Source organism: Dipodomys merriami, unplaced genomic scaffold (genome assembly GCF_024711535.1).
Source record: "Dipodomys merriami isolate MVZ:Mamm:240054 unplaced genomic scaffold, mDipMer1.0.p SCAF_21, whole genome shotgun sequence".
NCBI lineage: Eukaryota > Metazoa > Chordata > Mammalia > Rodentia > Heteromyidae > Dipodomys > Dipodomys merriami.
In genome coordinates, this window is record NW_027203493.1 from 552823 (window position 1) to 567635 (window position 14813).

Consider the following 14813-nt stretch of genomic DNA (forward strand, 5'->3'; position numbering starts at 1 on the left):
AGCTTGGAGGAAGACTACAGATTAGGAAATTCTGAAAGTGAATGGAGAAGGGCCTGTTGGGCTGGAATGCTGATCTTAGACCGTTTTGGGGCAGGCTGATAAGGGGTCTTGGAGCTCCCCGATGGCGCTAGAAAGGGTTGACTCATTTCTCTGCTAAGGATGCCATTCAAAAGGGGATACCATTCTTGAGGGAAAGTGAAGGGAAGAAGAGTCAGTCTGTTTCTAAAGCAACAACAAACACACCATACACATCACTTCCTTCCTGGAATCTCACTTTAAAAGCTGAAATTACCCTTTAAACTATCAGCTTCTCCTCTCCTTAACTAGCAGATTGCAGAAAAGGGGATTTGTGGCAAGGGGGGGAGGGGAAGGGGAATCCCTGGGCTAGGAGCCGGCCTAGTGAGCTCCCTTTTGTGGTTACTATGGAAACAGGCATAATAAGAACAAAACACAAGCACGTTGCCCGGCAACCAGAGAGCCTAAGGTTCATCACACACACTCATTCACAACACGTATGTTTCAGGGAACCCCCAGGGAGGGAGCGTCACTTTTGTGGAAGCTGGGCTATCCCAGTAATGACGAATCCTAGAGTGCATCTAGCTTTGCCAGGGATTCTGGAAGACCGCCATGTGGGCCACCTCTGACAGGTGGGGGGCCAGCTGTAGGGCTGACCACCCTCTTTTCCACAGGTAGATAGGACTGTAGCCTTTATTTTGACAGGAGTCCAAAATCTGGAAGGAGCAAACAAGTTTTCTTCTCAAGAGAGAGAGGAGCCGGGCGCTGGTGGCTCACGCCTGTAATCCTAGCTACTCAGGAGGCTGAGATCTGAGGATCGCGGTTCAAAGCCAGCCCGGGCAGGAGAGACCGTGAGACTCCTATCTCCAATAAACCACCAGAAAACTGGAAGTGGCACTGTAGCTCAAGTGGTAGAGCGCTCGCCTTGAGCTGAAGAGCTGAGGGACAGCGCCCAAGCCCAGAGTTCAAGCCCCACGACCGACCAAAAAAAAAAACAAACAAAAAAAAAAAAAGAGAGAGAGGAGTCTTTATAAACTAAACTCTGTGTGTGTGTGTGTGTGTGTGTGTGTGTGTGTGTGTGTGTGAGAGAGAGAGAGAGAGAGAGAGAGAGAGAGATAGTGTGAAAGATCTGATAGAAGCCAAGTGTTGATGACTCATGTCTATAGCCTTACTCAGGAGGGCTGAGAGCTGAGGATTGTGGTTCAAAGCCAGCCTGGGGCAGGGAAGTCTGTGAGGCTCTTATCTCCTATTAGCTACCATAAAGCTAGCAGTGGAGCTGTGGCTCAAGCAGTAGAGCACAAACCTTGAACAAAAAAGTTAAGGACCAGTGCCCAGGCCCTGAGTTCAAACCACAGTAACACACACACACACACACACACACACACACACACACACACACACACACACAAAATCTCCTAGAAAACTTCTGATTTACTAAAAACAGAGACCTTTGAGGAATTCAGAGATAAGGTAAAAGGGATCAGAGCTATCTGAACTGTCTCCAGGACAGAGATTCTACTTTGCCAAGTTTTCCATTGCTTCCACTACCACTACAAGTTCCTGACCCAGTGCTACAGACACAATGATGTGTGTGCAGCTGCTGGAGAGACCTCTGAGGAGGCAAATTGCTCCCTGGGGGCTGGCAGCCAGAGGGATGTAGGATACTGGTGTGGAAAGAGCAAAGGCCTTTGGGGCTCAGAGTTCATTCATTCACGTAAAACTTGTTCCTCATTGAGAACTAGTGACTCACATCTATAATCCTAACTACTTAGGAGGCTGAGATCTGAAGATTGAAGTTCAAAGACAGCCTGGGCAGGAAAGTCCATGAGACTTTGTTCTCCACTTAACCACCAGAAAGCCAGAAGTGGAGCTGTGGCTCAAGTGGTAGAGCACTAGCTGTGAGTGAAGAAGCTAAGGGACAGCACCCAGGCCCTGAGTTCAAGCCCCCATGACGGGTACACACACATACACACACACACAGAGACAAAGTTGGTAGAACTAAAAACATGGGTATAAATTTTTGCAAGTATGTGAATTATCACTGAGAACTTGAAAATACCCTCCTTACCTGCACTGTGGCAGGTGACTGAAATCCCAGCTATGGTTCCAATCTCACTGACAGGACATGATCTCTTCAGTGCTGGAGTTTGAACCCTACACCCTGCACATGCTAGACAAGTGCTCTACCACTGGAGCCATGCCCACAGCTCCTTGCCTCCCCCACTCTCTCTTTTTTTTTTTTTTTGTCCTGGTTGGCTTTGAACTAGTGATCATCCTACCTTAACCTCCTGATTGGGTGGGATATACTTCCTGGCTACAATGTTTTTGAAGGGGTTGAGATTACCCCTTATCTATACTCAGCCTAGAATTGGGCAGTAGTTTGTCCTCAGAACCATCTCCCCACCAGGTAATCTTGATATCCTTTCTTTGAAGTACCTGGACAGTTATCCTTGCTCTGTGGCTGCTCTAAAAGTCAGCCTCACCCTCCTACTTTCTTCTCTGTTGACCAAGAGGGTGGCCAGAACAAACAATGGAACTCATAAATTGGCTCTGAGCAGGGCAGTTCCCTCTGTTCTATTCGGCTGGTGAGCTGAGCTCAGCTGTTCCCACCTCCTTCCTCCAAACCCCTGGAGCCCTCCTTGTAAATACCCCATGTTTTTGTGGCATATGTCACATTACATCCATCTTTATGAGAGCCTAGGTACAAATCAGCTTCTTTTTTTTTTTGGGTCCAGTCGTGGGGCCTGAACTCTGGGCCTGGGCGCTGTCCCTCAGCTCTTCAGCTCAAGGCTAGCGCTCTACCACTTGAGCCACAGCACCACTTCCGGCTTTTTTCTCTTTGCTTATGTGGTGCTGAGGAATCGAACCCAGGGCCTCAGGCATGCAAGGCAAGCACTTTACCACTGAGCCACCTTCCCAGCCCCTGGTACAAATCAACTTCTATTTTATTATAGTTATTTATTTTCTGGTCTTGGGACTTGAACTCAGGTCTTAGATGTTGTCCCTGAGCTCTCTGGCTCAAGTCTAATACTCTACCACTTTGAGCCATAGCTCCACTTCTGGTTTTCTGGTAGTTCATTGGAGATCAGAGTGTCATGGACTTTTCAGCCTGGGCTGCTTCAAACTGTGATCTCAGCCTTCTGAGTAGCTAGGATTATAGGTGTGAGCCTCCAGCGCCAGGCTCAACTTCTATTTGCTAGGAGAACTTAACTCTTTTAAGGAATCACATGATGGTTTATGTCAAAGTTAAAAATCCTTTGGTAGGGGGCTGGGAAGGTAGCTCAGTGGTAGAGCGCTTGCCTTGCATGCCTGAGGCCCTGGGTTAGATTCCTTAGCACCATATAAGCAAAAAGAAAAAAGCTGGAAGTGGCACTGTGGCTCAAGTGGTGAGCGCTAGCCTTGAGCTGAAGAGCTGAGGGACAGCACCCAGGCCCAGAGTTCAGGCCCCACGACCGCACCCCAAAAAAAAAAATCCTTTGGTAGAAGGGCACCACTGCTCAGTCCTGTAATCCTAGCTACTTGGAAGGCTGCAATTTGGGTATCATGCAGTCTGAAGACAGCATAGGCAAGAAAGTACAGGAGATGCTAATCTTATTAACCCCTTCCCCCCAGTTAATTAACAGTGGTTATTTGGGGAAAGTGGGTGGAGATAGTGAAGGAGAAAGATATTTACCTTTTATTGTTCGAATTATATTGTTTAAGTTCTAGGGCCTGGGTGTGTAGCTGGGTGATAGAATATGTGCTTAGTGTAGTGTTCAGGAAGGAGATTCAGTCTCCTGCACCAACCAACCAATCAACTAACCTAGAACTTCACCACTAGGGAGGTACTGACATTAAAACAATTTTTTAAAAGTATATATTAGTTGCATAAAGAGGATTTCATTGTGGCATTTCCATCCATGGGTACAATGTACCTGGCTCTCTATCACTTTTCCTGTATTCTTCCCCTTTCTCCAAGGGATTGATTTTATTTTGAAAAATATCAACAGGAATGAGGCTTCATTTTATTCTTGGTCTCTGTTCAAGAAATAAATGTAAAGAGATGTTGGTGGTAGCTGGGCTCCAGTGGCTCACACCTGTCACCCTAGCTACTAAAGAAGCTGAGATCTGAGGACTGTGGTTCCAAACTAGCCAGGGCAGGAAGGTTGTGAGAGACTTCTCTCCAATAAACCACCAGAAAACCAGAAGTGGAGTTGTGAGTCAAGTGGTAGAGTGCTCCCCTTGAGCTGAAGAGTGTAGGGACAGCGCATAGGCCCAGAGTTCAAGCCCCATGACTGACAAAAAAAAATTGTTCCAAAGTGTGTGTGTGTGTGTGTGTGTGTGTGTGTGTGTGTGTGTGTATTCTTTAAAGGTGGGTCCAGAACCAAATGGGGGAGGGGGTGTTTTTATGGGAAGTGTGGATCCATGACTGCGCTTATAATGATGTGCATGTCAGGAGATTGAGTCAGTGCAGACCTATATGTGTGTGTGCGCGAGACACAGAGATTGACACAGACGGAAAAAGAGATAGACTGCTAGTGTTCAAGTCTCAGCCTTGTCTATGTGTCTTGACGTGTCCATACCTGTCGGAATATCTACCTATATTTCTTCACCTTTGGGTGCCTGCATGTCTGTGGCTCCTTTTGCTGGCTCTTCCTTCCCCCCACCGCCAGTACCCTGTGCGGTAACTGGACCTGCACACAGCCAGCCCCCAGGCTGGCAGGCGGACTTGGCTGCTGGTATTTTTAGCCTGTAAACATGTTTGCCATTTTAGAGGACAGGGCTGAGCTGGTCCCAGCCCCGGCCCACTCATGATCTCGCGACCAAGAGGGCGCTCCTAACCTCGTGCCAAGGGCTCAGATGCCCAGCCTGAACTCTCTCTCCTCCAGCATTTCGGAAGGAAGAGAAGTTGGTAGAATGGGTCATGAGTGGCCACCTTTGAGGGGGGAGAACCAAGAGGGCCCAGGGAGAAGAAAAACAGAGGTGCAGAGAGGGTGTAGCCAGAAGGGCCCTGCACCCCATCATTAAATGTTTAATAAAAATCTCCGTGTGGTTAGAAGTTGCTGTGGGAAATGGCTGTAAATTAGGAGCTGGGAGGTGGAGGAGGAGTCGGAGAGGGGCTCCAGAACAGGAGAGAGCTGGGGAGATGCTGCAGCTCAGGGAGAGATGCGGACAGTGGGGGGGGGGGGGGACCGCCCCTCCAAGGACTGGCAGCAGGCCTGACCTGACTCCCGGTGTCTGCCGCCACGGCCCGATCGGCACCACGGGGCGTGGGGCACGTGGGACCCTGACCCTGGGGCTGAGGCCGGGGTCTCCCGGGGAGGTTTCCCGGGAGGAGATGAGCAGGCGAGGGAGGAGATGGAAGGCGAGACAGGGGCTCGGCGGCCTGGAACTTGGGAAACGCGGCGGGGAGCCTGGGGCCTGCCCCCCCCCCCCCCCCAGTGCAGCCTAGCGTGAGAAAAAGCTCAAGTTCACGATCGGGCAGTTCAGTCGGAGCCGCCCGAACCTCTGGGCCCTTCCTGCAAAACGGGCTGCAGCTGTGAGCACGGCCCCCGGGGTGCTTCCAGGAATTTCTCGTCGATGAAGCAGATACTGGGGGGGGAGGGGGTGGACCCAAGGCCAGGGACAGGTCGGGGGGGGGCAACAGATTGGATAAGGAGGGGGGGGAAGTGGCGTCCGATCGCCCCCGCGCCCCCTTTTCGGCAGCTCCCCCTCCGTACCACAGCCCACGCCCCGGGTACTCCCAGACTCGGCCCGGCTGGCTGGTCCCGGCTCGAGCTCCGGCCCCGCCCGGCCCCGCCCTCTCCCCACAGCTCGGGGCCGACCCGCCCGCCCCAGCCGGAGTTACAAGAGCCGCCTCCGCGCTCGGGGGCCCGGCCACTCGGAGCAGCGCTGCCGCCGCGGGGACCGTGCTGCCCAGCCCTGCCGGACCCGCCCCGACGACCGGGGTTCGCCGCCGCCGCCGCCGCCGCCGCCGCCAGCCGCCGCTCCGCCAGCTCGGGCCCCGCGCTGGCTATGGCAGTGCCCCGGGGCTGAGCGCACAGGTAGGGGCCGGGCGGGCTGGGGATAGGGTGTGTGTGTGGGGGGGAGGGGGGTCGGGGACGGCGGAGCCTGGACGGGGCGCCCTTGGGGTCCCTCGGTGTGAGCGCTCGCGGAGTGCGGAGCCCGGGGGCCGCCGGGCGGCGAGGGGCGGAGACGCGCCGCACCCCGCCAGGGGCGCTCGGCCTCCGAAGCTGGGGCGCAAGTTGGGCAAAGTTGGAAACTCGCGCCGACGGGAAGTGTGTGCGGCTAGCGCTCCGTCCTTCTCTCGGGGGGCGGGCGGTGTGGTCCCGATTGCACGGCGGGGCGCCCCGTTCCTGGCTCCAATCTTAGGCTGTTCCTCCCTCCCTCGCTCGCTCGCTCCCCCCCCCTTGGGGCGGTGGCTCCGCGCGCTGCTCGGTTTCAATTCGATGTTTACTGGATAAGTTTTCGGAGAACGCCGCGGCCGTTCCCCCGGGCCCCTCCCTGCACCCCGGTGCTCTGCACCCCTGCGCCCCGGTGCTCTGCACCCCTGCGCCCCGCGCCACCTCCGCTGTCCTTCCCCGCGCCTCCGCCCCTAACTCCGCGTCCCGAGTCCTCCCGGCCCCACCCTGTTCTGTACCCCCCGAGCCTCTCCCTTTCTGGCCCCCCCCCGCTCCCCCTCTAGCGGCCCCGCCCTGGTCTCGCCCCTCGGCGTGGTCCCCCCTTCTTCCTCCACTGGAAGTGGCTGCGCGCCCCTGCGGGACGGGCGGGGGTGGGGACATAATTAGCGAGATTCTTGCGCTGGGGTGGGCGGGGAGGGGGGTGCCGCGCCGAGACACAGCCCCCTCCAGAACCGCCCCTTCCCCCTCTTCGAGGCGGTGCTCCCCCCCACCTCCAAACTCGTCCGGGCGGGCGGGGTCCCCCCCCCCCCCCCCGCGCCCTGGCCCGGCGCCAGCAGCCTGAGGAATGCGGTGGTTGGAGCCGGTGACTAATTCAAACCAGAACTCGGGAGAGGAGTGGCGAGGGGCAAAGGGGAGGGGGGAGAGGGGCTGCGTGTGGGCCGAGGGGCCGCGAGCCGAGCCCGGCGTGGGCGGGGGGCCGCGGCGTCCCGGGACCCCTCGGCTCCCCCGCGCTCGCCCGCCGCCGCGGCAGGGGGCGAGGCCGCGCGCCCCGGGGTGTGTGCAAGGGACCCGCGTTATGTAAGGCTTCGCCCAGGCAGGGACGGCGCCCGCGCTGCCCCTCGCCTGCCCGTGCCAGGGTCTGGAGGTGGGGGTGCTGATCGGGAAGGAGCGGGATTAGCTGTGCCCCCGTTTGCACGTCGGGTGGGGTTACCTCCCAGTTCTGAGCCAGGACCACCAGGTCCGGGCCGCTCTGGCTCCGTGCGCGGCGTGGTCACGGGGGACCACGGGGCTGGCGCGCCTCCGGGCGCGCGCGCTCGGCAGGGTGTGGCCCCTCCCGCTGCAGCCCTCCAGGTGCTGGGGGAGCTGGCGGTCGCCGCCCGGTGTTGTGGGGCTCTGGGGAGGGGCTATCGAGAAAAACCCTTCCCCCTGTGGGCAGAGGGGTGAAACCCTACTTCTCGCAGGAAAAGGGAGGCAGATATTCACCTCTGGGTCCCCAGTGCCCTTACTGGGCTCCCAGTTAATGGCTTTGAAGTCGACTTCCCATTACAATTTAACCTCGGGATTGGGGGGGTGGGGATGTCTTTACTCTCGTGCCCCTCCTCTCTGCAGCCCCCCCCTCCGCACATGATGATAGATCTCGGGTGGATTTGGGGGGGTGGGACCCCCTGATCAAGCAGGGTGCTGTTCGGATAGGTGGATGTGGGTAAGGGGAGGTCGAAGATGACTAGGACGGCATTTAAGGGCTTTTGTGCAAATTAAGTGAGTTAAAGAGGCGGAGGTCCCTACCCTGTGAGGGAAGTCCCTGAGGTAGGGCGTGGCACTTTCCTTTCTCACTGAATGGAGTGTCTGACTGCCTTCTCCTGCCGCCTGAGGGTCTACTGGGCCAGGCCCTCCCCTGGCCCTGTAGAGTGTGCAGATTGGGGGAAAGGTCTTAGGAAGCCCTCGGTTTAGAGGGCACACCTTTATTCTGAGCTGTGAACTGTGATGAAGGAGGGTGGTAGAGGAACTGAGACTCCGGGAGTTAAGTTTACAAAGGAAAGCTGGGCGCTGGTGACTCCTGCCTAAAATCCTAGCTACTCAGAAGACTGAGATTTGAGGATCTCTGTCTGAGACTCTTATCTCCAACTAACCACCAAAAAAGAAACAAAAAAAACCAGAAATGGAACTGTGGCTCAATTAATGGGTAGAACAACAGCCTTGAGTGAAGAAAAAGTTAGTGAGCTGGGCTCTGGTGGTTCCACATCTTTAATCCTAGCTACTCGGGACACATCTTTAATCCTAGCTACTCGGGAGTCTGAGATCTGAGGACTGAAGTTCAAAACCAGGCTGGGCAGGAAAGTCTGTAAGACTTATCTCCGGTTAACCACTCAAAACCTGAAGTGGAGCGTTGGCTTAAACAGTAGCCTTGAGCAAAAGAGTACAGGGGCAGCTCCCAGGCCCTGAGTTTAAACTCCAGGACCAGCAAAAAAAAAAAAAAAAAAGCGCTAGTGAGAACTTGAGGCCCTGAGTTCAAGCCCCAGTGAAGCACATGTGGTGCACTCGTGCGTGCACGCGCGCGCACACACGTTTGCAAAGAACATAGGGATAGGGCCTGGGGTAGAGGATGAGGATTGGAAGATGAACTTTTCTCCAAAGCTCTGTGTTACCTCAGTTACACACACACACACACACACACACACACACACACACACACACACACAAGCCTCACAAGTCAGAGAAGAAGGACCTGAGATCTCGTGCCATGTGGGGCTTAGTGTCACCAAGATGGATGGTCCACTGCAGCGATGCAGGGGTCCAGGTCTGTGCAGACTTCCTGAAGAGCGGACCCTGTACAGAGCTGAGGACTGGCGCTGGCCAGACATGGTCCCGAGCCAGAATGGGACACGAGAGAGGGAGAGAGCCAGACAGACAGAGTCAGAAAGAGGGACACAGAGAAAACCAACTCCAGAACCTGTGGAGGGAGAAAGCCTGCATTAGTCAAGGGTGTGGAATGGGCCCCAGGGGAGGAGGGGGAGGCTGGGTCACCTCAGTCAGTCCTGGGGAAGGCCCTGGGTGGAGGGGCCAGCACCACTAGACTGGATTCTTTTGCACGTTGTCTTGGATTGGAATGGGCCGGCAGGCTCTGGCGGAGCACTCCACTGGGAGCCTGAGGAGCTGGTTGGAGGAGTTGGGGCAAGGCAGTGGGGGTGGAGGGGTGTGTGGGAACTGGGGTGTGGTGAGCAGCTTCTGCAGAACTTGGGAACTGCCTGGGGACAGGCTGAGGCAGACTGGGAGAGCTCGTCTGACTCCTGCTGGAAACTTAGTCTAGCTGTCCCCCCCCCCCCCCCCAGTTTCTCTCCCTAGAGCTGGGCTGACCATGCGGGGTTTGATCTTAGGTGAGCGGAAGGGAGGTGTTCCCCCGAGGGTGTAGAATATGTGTTGTATTTGGGCAGGGGTGTGGTGGCAGTGCTGAGGGGCCCAGGCCTTCTGTTCCCTTTGCCCTGGGCAGGCTTCAGCCTGGGAGCTTGCCTTCCGCTGGATTTGACCCCTGGACCATCTCCTGGTCTGAGTGCTTTTTTTTGGGGGGGGGTCCCTTAGCTTTTTTTGTTCAAGGCTAATGCTCTACCACTTGAGCCACACTTCTACTTCTATTTCTGTTTCTGTTTCTCTCTCTCTTTTTTGGTGATAATTGGAGATGAAAGTCGTCATAGAAGCTGGGCACCAGTGCCTCAGCCCTGTAATCCTAGCTACTTAGCAAGCTGAGATATGAGGATCGAGCTTTGAAGCCAAATTCAGGCAGAAAAGTCTGCGTCTCTCTTCCTCTCCCCCTCCCTCTTTCTCCCCCCTCTCTCCCTCTCCCCTCCCCCTCTCTCCCTCTCCCCTCCACCTCTCCCCCTCCCCCTCCCCCCTCCTGTCGTGGGGCTTGAACTCTGGGCCTGGGCGCTGTCCCTGGGCTCTTCCGCTCAAGGCAAGCACTCTACCACTTCCAGTTATCTGGTGGTTTACTGGAGATCAGAGTCACGGACTTTCCTGCTGGGGCTGGCTTTGAACTGCGATCTCCAGATCTCAGCCCCCTGAGTTGCTAGGATTACAGGCAAGAGCCTGTGAGATTCTTATCTCCAATTAAGCACCCAAAACACAGGAAGTAAAGTTGTGGTTCAAGTGGTAGAGAGCTAATAGCCTTTAGCACAAAAGCTCAAGGACAGTGCCCAGGCCCTGAGTTCAAAAGTCTGTAAGACTTTCCTGCCTAGGCTGGCTCTGAACCAGGATCCTGAGATCTCAGCCTCCTGAGTAGCTAGCCACTGGTGCCCAGCCCTTATGGTTTTGGAGGGCCTGGGCAATGGCATTATGCTCTGCCGGTGGAAGTTTTGTGCCTGTGTGAGGATGTCTGTGACAGGGCCTGGACAGCCCTGGGATCACAGGCCCCACAAGGCTTTGCACACAGCCTGTCAGGGAGGAGCATCCTGCCTGCTCCCTGGGGGCCTGAGTGGAGGCTCGGGCAGCTGGGGGGGGGGGTAGAGTAGAAGGGGAAGTGCTTGGAGCTGATCCTGGCCGTGGCTACGTGTCCTACGGGCTGGGGGTGGCTATTTGGCAGCTCTGTCCTGCGCCCCTGCACTGGTGAGGCCTGACCGCTTGGGGGCGAATGCTCAGCACCCTTTCAAGAGCTGGGCCCTGGGTGGGGCAGAAGGCAGTTTCCAAGCCTAAATTTATACCCCGCCCCAGGGCAAGCAGAGTGTTACTCTCATGCCCCCTCCCCCTCTTTGGAGTTGGTGTTCTAATCCTGTGTACAGGCCCGGTTTTTGTCTCACCTCTGTGGCTGGTGTGGGACTTCCCCACTAGATAAGGGGAAGAGTCTGTCTTCAGAAGGAGAGCCCCCCTCTGGCCAGGGAGAAAGAGGGGCTCTCCCTAAGGGAAATGAGAATGTGGTGTTTTTAGGCTTGGAGATTGCTGGGTGAGTTGGGAGGAAGGTGTGTATGTATGGGCAGGAGAGGGAGAAGTAGAGGGAAAAAACCATTCAAATAAAAGCAGCCAGGAGCTGGTGGCTCAAGCCTACAATCCTAGCTACTCAGGAGGATGAGATCTGAGAATCATGGTTTGAAGCCAGCTTGGGCAGGAAAGTCCACTAGACTCTTATCTCTAATTAACCATCCAATGCCAGATGTGGAGCTGTGGCTCAAAATGGTAAATGGCTAAAGCTAAGGGACAACACTCAGGTCCTGAGTTCAAGCCTCAGACTGGCACCCACATAGACATAACATTTAAAAAGTAGCCCACTGACTGGGTTCTGAGCATGGAGCGATCCTGCAGGTTAGACGATCAGAAAAACCTCGCCTGACGGAGTGGGACTGAGGGGGAAAGGAGGGCTGGATTGGAAAGGCTGAAATAACTCAGGAGTTGTGGGTGGGGGCAGCTCCACCTCCCTCCTCCCCCCAGGGCAGGTAGCCTAGCCTGGGACTGGACTGGCCCCAGCTCACACCGAGGAAGGCTCTGATTCAGGTAGGAAAGCACCACGTAGAGCCGGTAGAGGGTCTGCTAAGGAATAGGACTGTTTGTTGGCTTGCTCGGGGCTATGAAGATAAGGAATGGGGCTGACGTCTCAAAGCCTACTGGGTGGTTTTGTAAAGGGAACTCAGGCTCCTACTGCCCTTAGCCTCCCGAAGGCCAAGACGTTAGACTAGCGCAATTGTGACACGATTGCTTAGATACCTGTATGCTCCTCTAGGTCGATTAGGACAATTCCTCCTCCCCCCCTCCCCCCCAAGAAGTCTAGTAGTTGCAGCCTTGTGGGAGCATTTGGAGGCTTAGGCTGTTTTTCCTTGGTCCTTGGGTTGATGGTCTGTCTGTTCCTTCTTCTAGCGAGTGGTGACGTTTGCTTTGCCTTGCTGGTTGAGTCCCAGAAGGGAGGAGGCTCCTGTCCCAAGATAAATCTAGACATAAGCTGGGTTCTGGGAAAGATCCTGGAACCAATGAACCACAGGACCAGTAAGTTCTGTCCAGTGCAAAGGCTTGTGGACTTGGCTGGGCCAGGATGAGGGTGATGTGGGGGAGGGGAGGCCTGGAAGCTTCTCTGTCCTCCTGTGGGAGTATGTGTCATCCCTTTCCCTTCAGCTTGCACTTTTTTTTTTGGCTGGAGCTCGAACTCAGAGCCTAGGAGCTGTCCCTGAGCTTTTTCTTTTTCGGTCGTAGAGCTTGAACTCTGGGCCTGGGCGCTGCCCCTTAGCTCTTCAGCTCAAGGCTAGTGCTCTACCACTTGAGTCACTACGCCACTTCCAGCTTTTTCTGGTTATGTGGTGCTGAGGAATCAAACCCAGGGCCTCATGCATGCAAGGCAAGCGCTCTACCACTGAGCCACCTTCCCAGCCTCCTTGAGCTTTTTGTGCTCAAGGTTAGTGCTGTAGCACTTGAGCCACACAGCTCTACTTCTGGCTTTTTGCTGGTTAACTGGAAAGAAGAGTCTCACAGACTTTCCTGCCTGGGATGCCTTCAAATCTCAGTCCTCAGATCTGAGTCTCTTTGAGTAGCTGGGATTACAGGTGTGAGCCCCTGGTGCCTGGCTTCCAGTTTGCACTCCTCCCCCCCAGCACAGGTTTTGCATCCTCTGTGCATCTTTCTCTGTGGTTTCTGGTGTCTCTTGTCCTGTGCATATATACTGTGCCTTCACCTCTTTACCTGAGTGAAGACTGTGTCAAAGAGTCAGAGAACCCTGGGCTTGCATTGCCAATCAGGCGTCTCTCCTCTGGGGCCTGCTTCCACATCTTTAAAATTAGGATATGAAGCAAGCAATGGTGGCTCATGCCACCAATAATCCTAGCTACTTGAGAGGCTGAGCTCTGAGGATCGAGCTTTAAAGCCTGGCCTGGCAGAAAAAGTCTCTGACACTCTTTATCTTCGATTAACCTTTAGAAAGTAAGAAGTGGAGCTGTGGCTCAAGTGGTAGAATGCCCAGCTTGAGTGAAAACACAAGGACAATGCCCAGGCCCCAGTACTAGCACAAAAACAAAGTAAAATAAGGATATCAGTTCTTATCATAGAGTTGTTTGCAGATAGTTAAAACACTTGGTTTGGATGTCTCCAGCGTAGAACCTGGCACTCAGAGTGCTCTGCAGAATTCCCTTTACCCCAGCTCTTGCTTGGGGATGGTGTGTGTATGTGTGTGCTTTCATTCTGGAGGTTTCTCTTCCTCCTTGTGACTGCGGAGTGTTTATGAGACTGTAGCACCCATCTGGGTGTGTCTCTTTTCTTTGAATATCCCATCCCTTCTCCTGCTTATGAGTATTTGGGGCTTTCCCTGTGGTGGAGGTCTTTAATTCTGAGCGTGAGTCATTGCGTTCTCGGGATGGTCTTTTGTGTATGGAAGCCTGGTTGGCTCATGTTCACGCTGCTAGGCTGGAAGTTTTGTGGTTGTTGGGTGTCCTCAGGGAGTGTCCCATTCCCCGCGTGTGCAGGGCAGATGCACAAGTGCTTTCAGAATAATACTGAGGCCCCTGGGCTTATCTCTCAGCAAGTGTGAGTTCCTGCCCTTTTTTTTTTTTTTTGGTCAGTTGTGGGGCTTGAACTCTGGCCTTGGGTGCTGACCCTCAGCTCTTCAGCTCAAGGTGAGTGTTAAACTGCTTGAGCCTCAGCGCCACTTCTGCTTTTCTGAGTGGTTTATTGGAGATAAGAGTCGTACAGACTTTTCTGCCTGGGCTGGCTTTGAACCAGGATTCTCAGATCTCAGCCTCCTGAGTAGCTAGGATGACCGGCATGAGCCACCAGCGCCAGGCAGTTCCTGACATCTTGATACTCATGTTGGTTGCTGAGCTGCCAGATTGCTGCAGAAGTTAGGCTGAGTCCTTTTCTTTCCTTTGCTGTCTTCACACTGGCTCTGGGAAGAAAGGGACACTGTTCACCCCCCCCCCCCCCCAGGGCCCTGGATGTCACCTCTGCTGGGGTGGGGGTGGGGAACAGAGGCTGCTCCTGAGCAGATCCTCCTTGATCTGCTTGGTGTTTCCCAGCTCCCTGGCTGCTCTGTGCAGCTTTCCGTGGTTTTGAATTTCAGGACTGCCCATTCTTCTGGCCTTAGTCACATGGTTCTGACAGTCATGTACATGGGTTCTCACTGTCGTAACCATTTTCTTTTTCCTCCTCCAGGCAGCCCTCCGCCATGGGGTTTCTCCACTCCAGCCCTGCTGCTCCTCCTCGCAGAGCGAGGGCACTGAGCCTGTGTTGGGAGGTCCACAGGGCTGGACCTCCCTGGGCTGTAGCCCCCACATTCTCCCAGTCTCTTGTCCCTCCTCCCATCCAGCGCTGTCCCACCGAACTCTGCACTGGGGGAAATCTAAACCCCTGCGGAAATGTGGCTAGAGCAACCCACGGACTATAATTTCAATCTCATTAATTTATGTGTGGGGGTTTTTCCTTTTTCTGATGGTGATAAGGCTTGAACACAAGGCCTGGGCTCTGTCCCTGAGCTTTTTTTTTTTTTTGCTGAAGGTGAGTGCTGTACCACTTTGAGCCTCAACACCACTGCTGGCTTTCTGGTGGTTCATTGGAGATAAGGGTCATGTGGCCTTTTCTGCCTAGGCTGAAATGGGATCCTCAGATCTTAGCCTCCTGAGCAGCTAGGATTACTGGCACGACCCACCAGCACCCTGCTTTATTTCTTCTTTTCTCCAGTCCTGGGGCTTGTCCTTAAAGCTTTCTTTCACTTAAGGCTAGCCCTTTACCACTTGAGCCACA

General features: G+C 54.8%; 1 protein-coding gene across 3 annotated transcripts in view; it reads left to right on the plus strand.

Annotated features, from left to right (window-relative positions):
• The first annotated feature begins 5864 nt into the window (after positions 1 to 5864).
• The window catches only part of LOC138833815 (neuroblast differentiation-associated protein AHNAK-like), a 77430-nt gene continuing 68481 nt past the window's right edge, over positions 5865 to 14813 (plus strand). For 2 of the 3 annotated variants that reach the window (XM_070032146.1, XM_070032148.1), the window contains exon 1: positions 5878 to 6038. The gene's annotated coding sequence lies outside the window, so the exon portion shown is untranslated. Of the gene's footprint in view, positions 6039 to 14813 lie in introns of all 3 variants that reach the window. The other variant, XM_070032149.1, reaches the window with a different exon arrangement.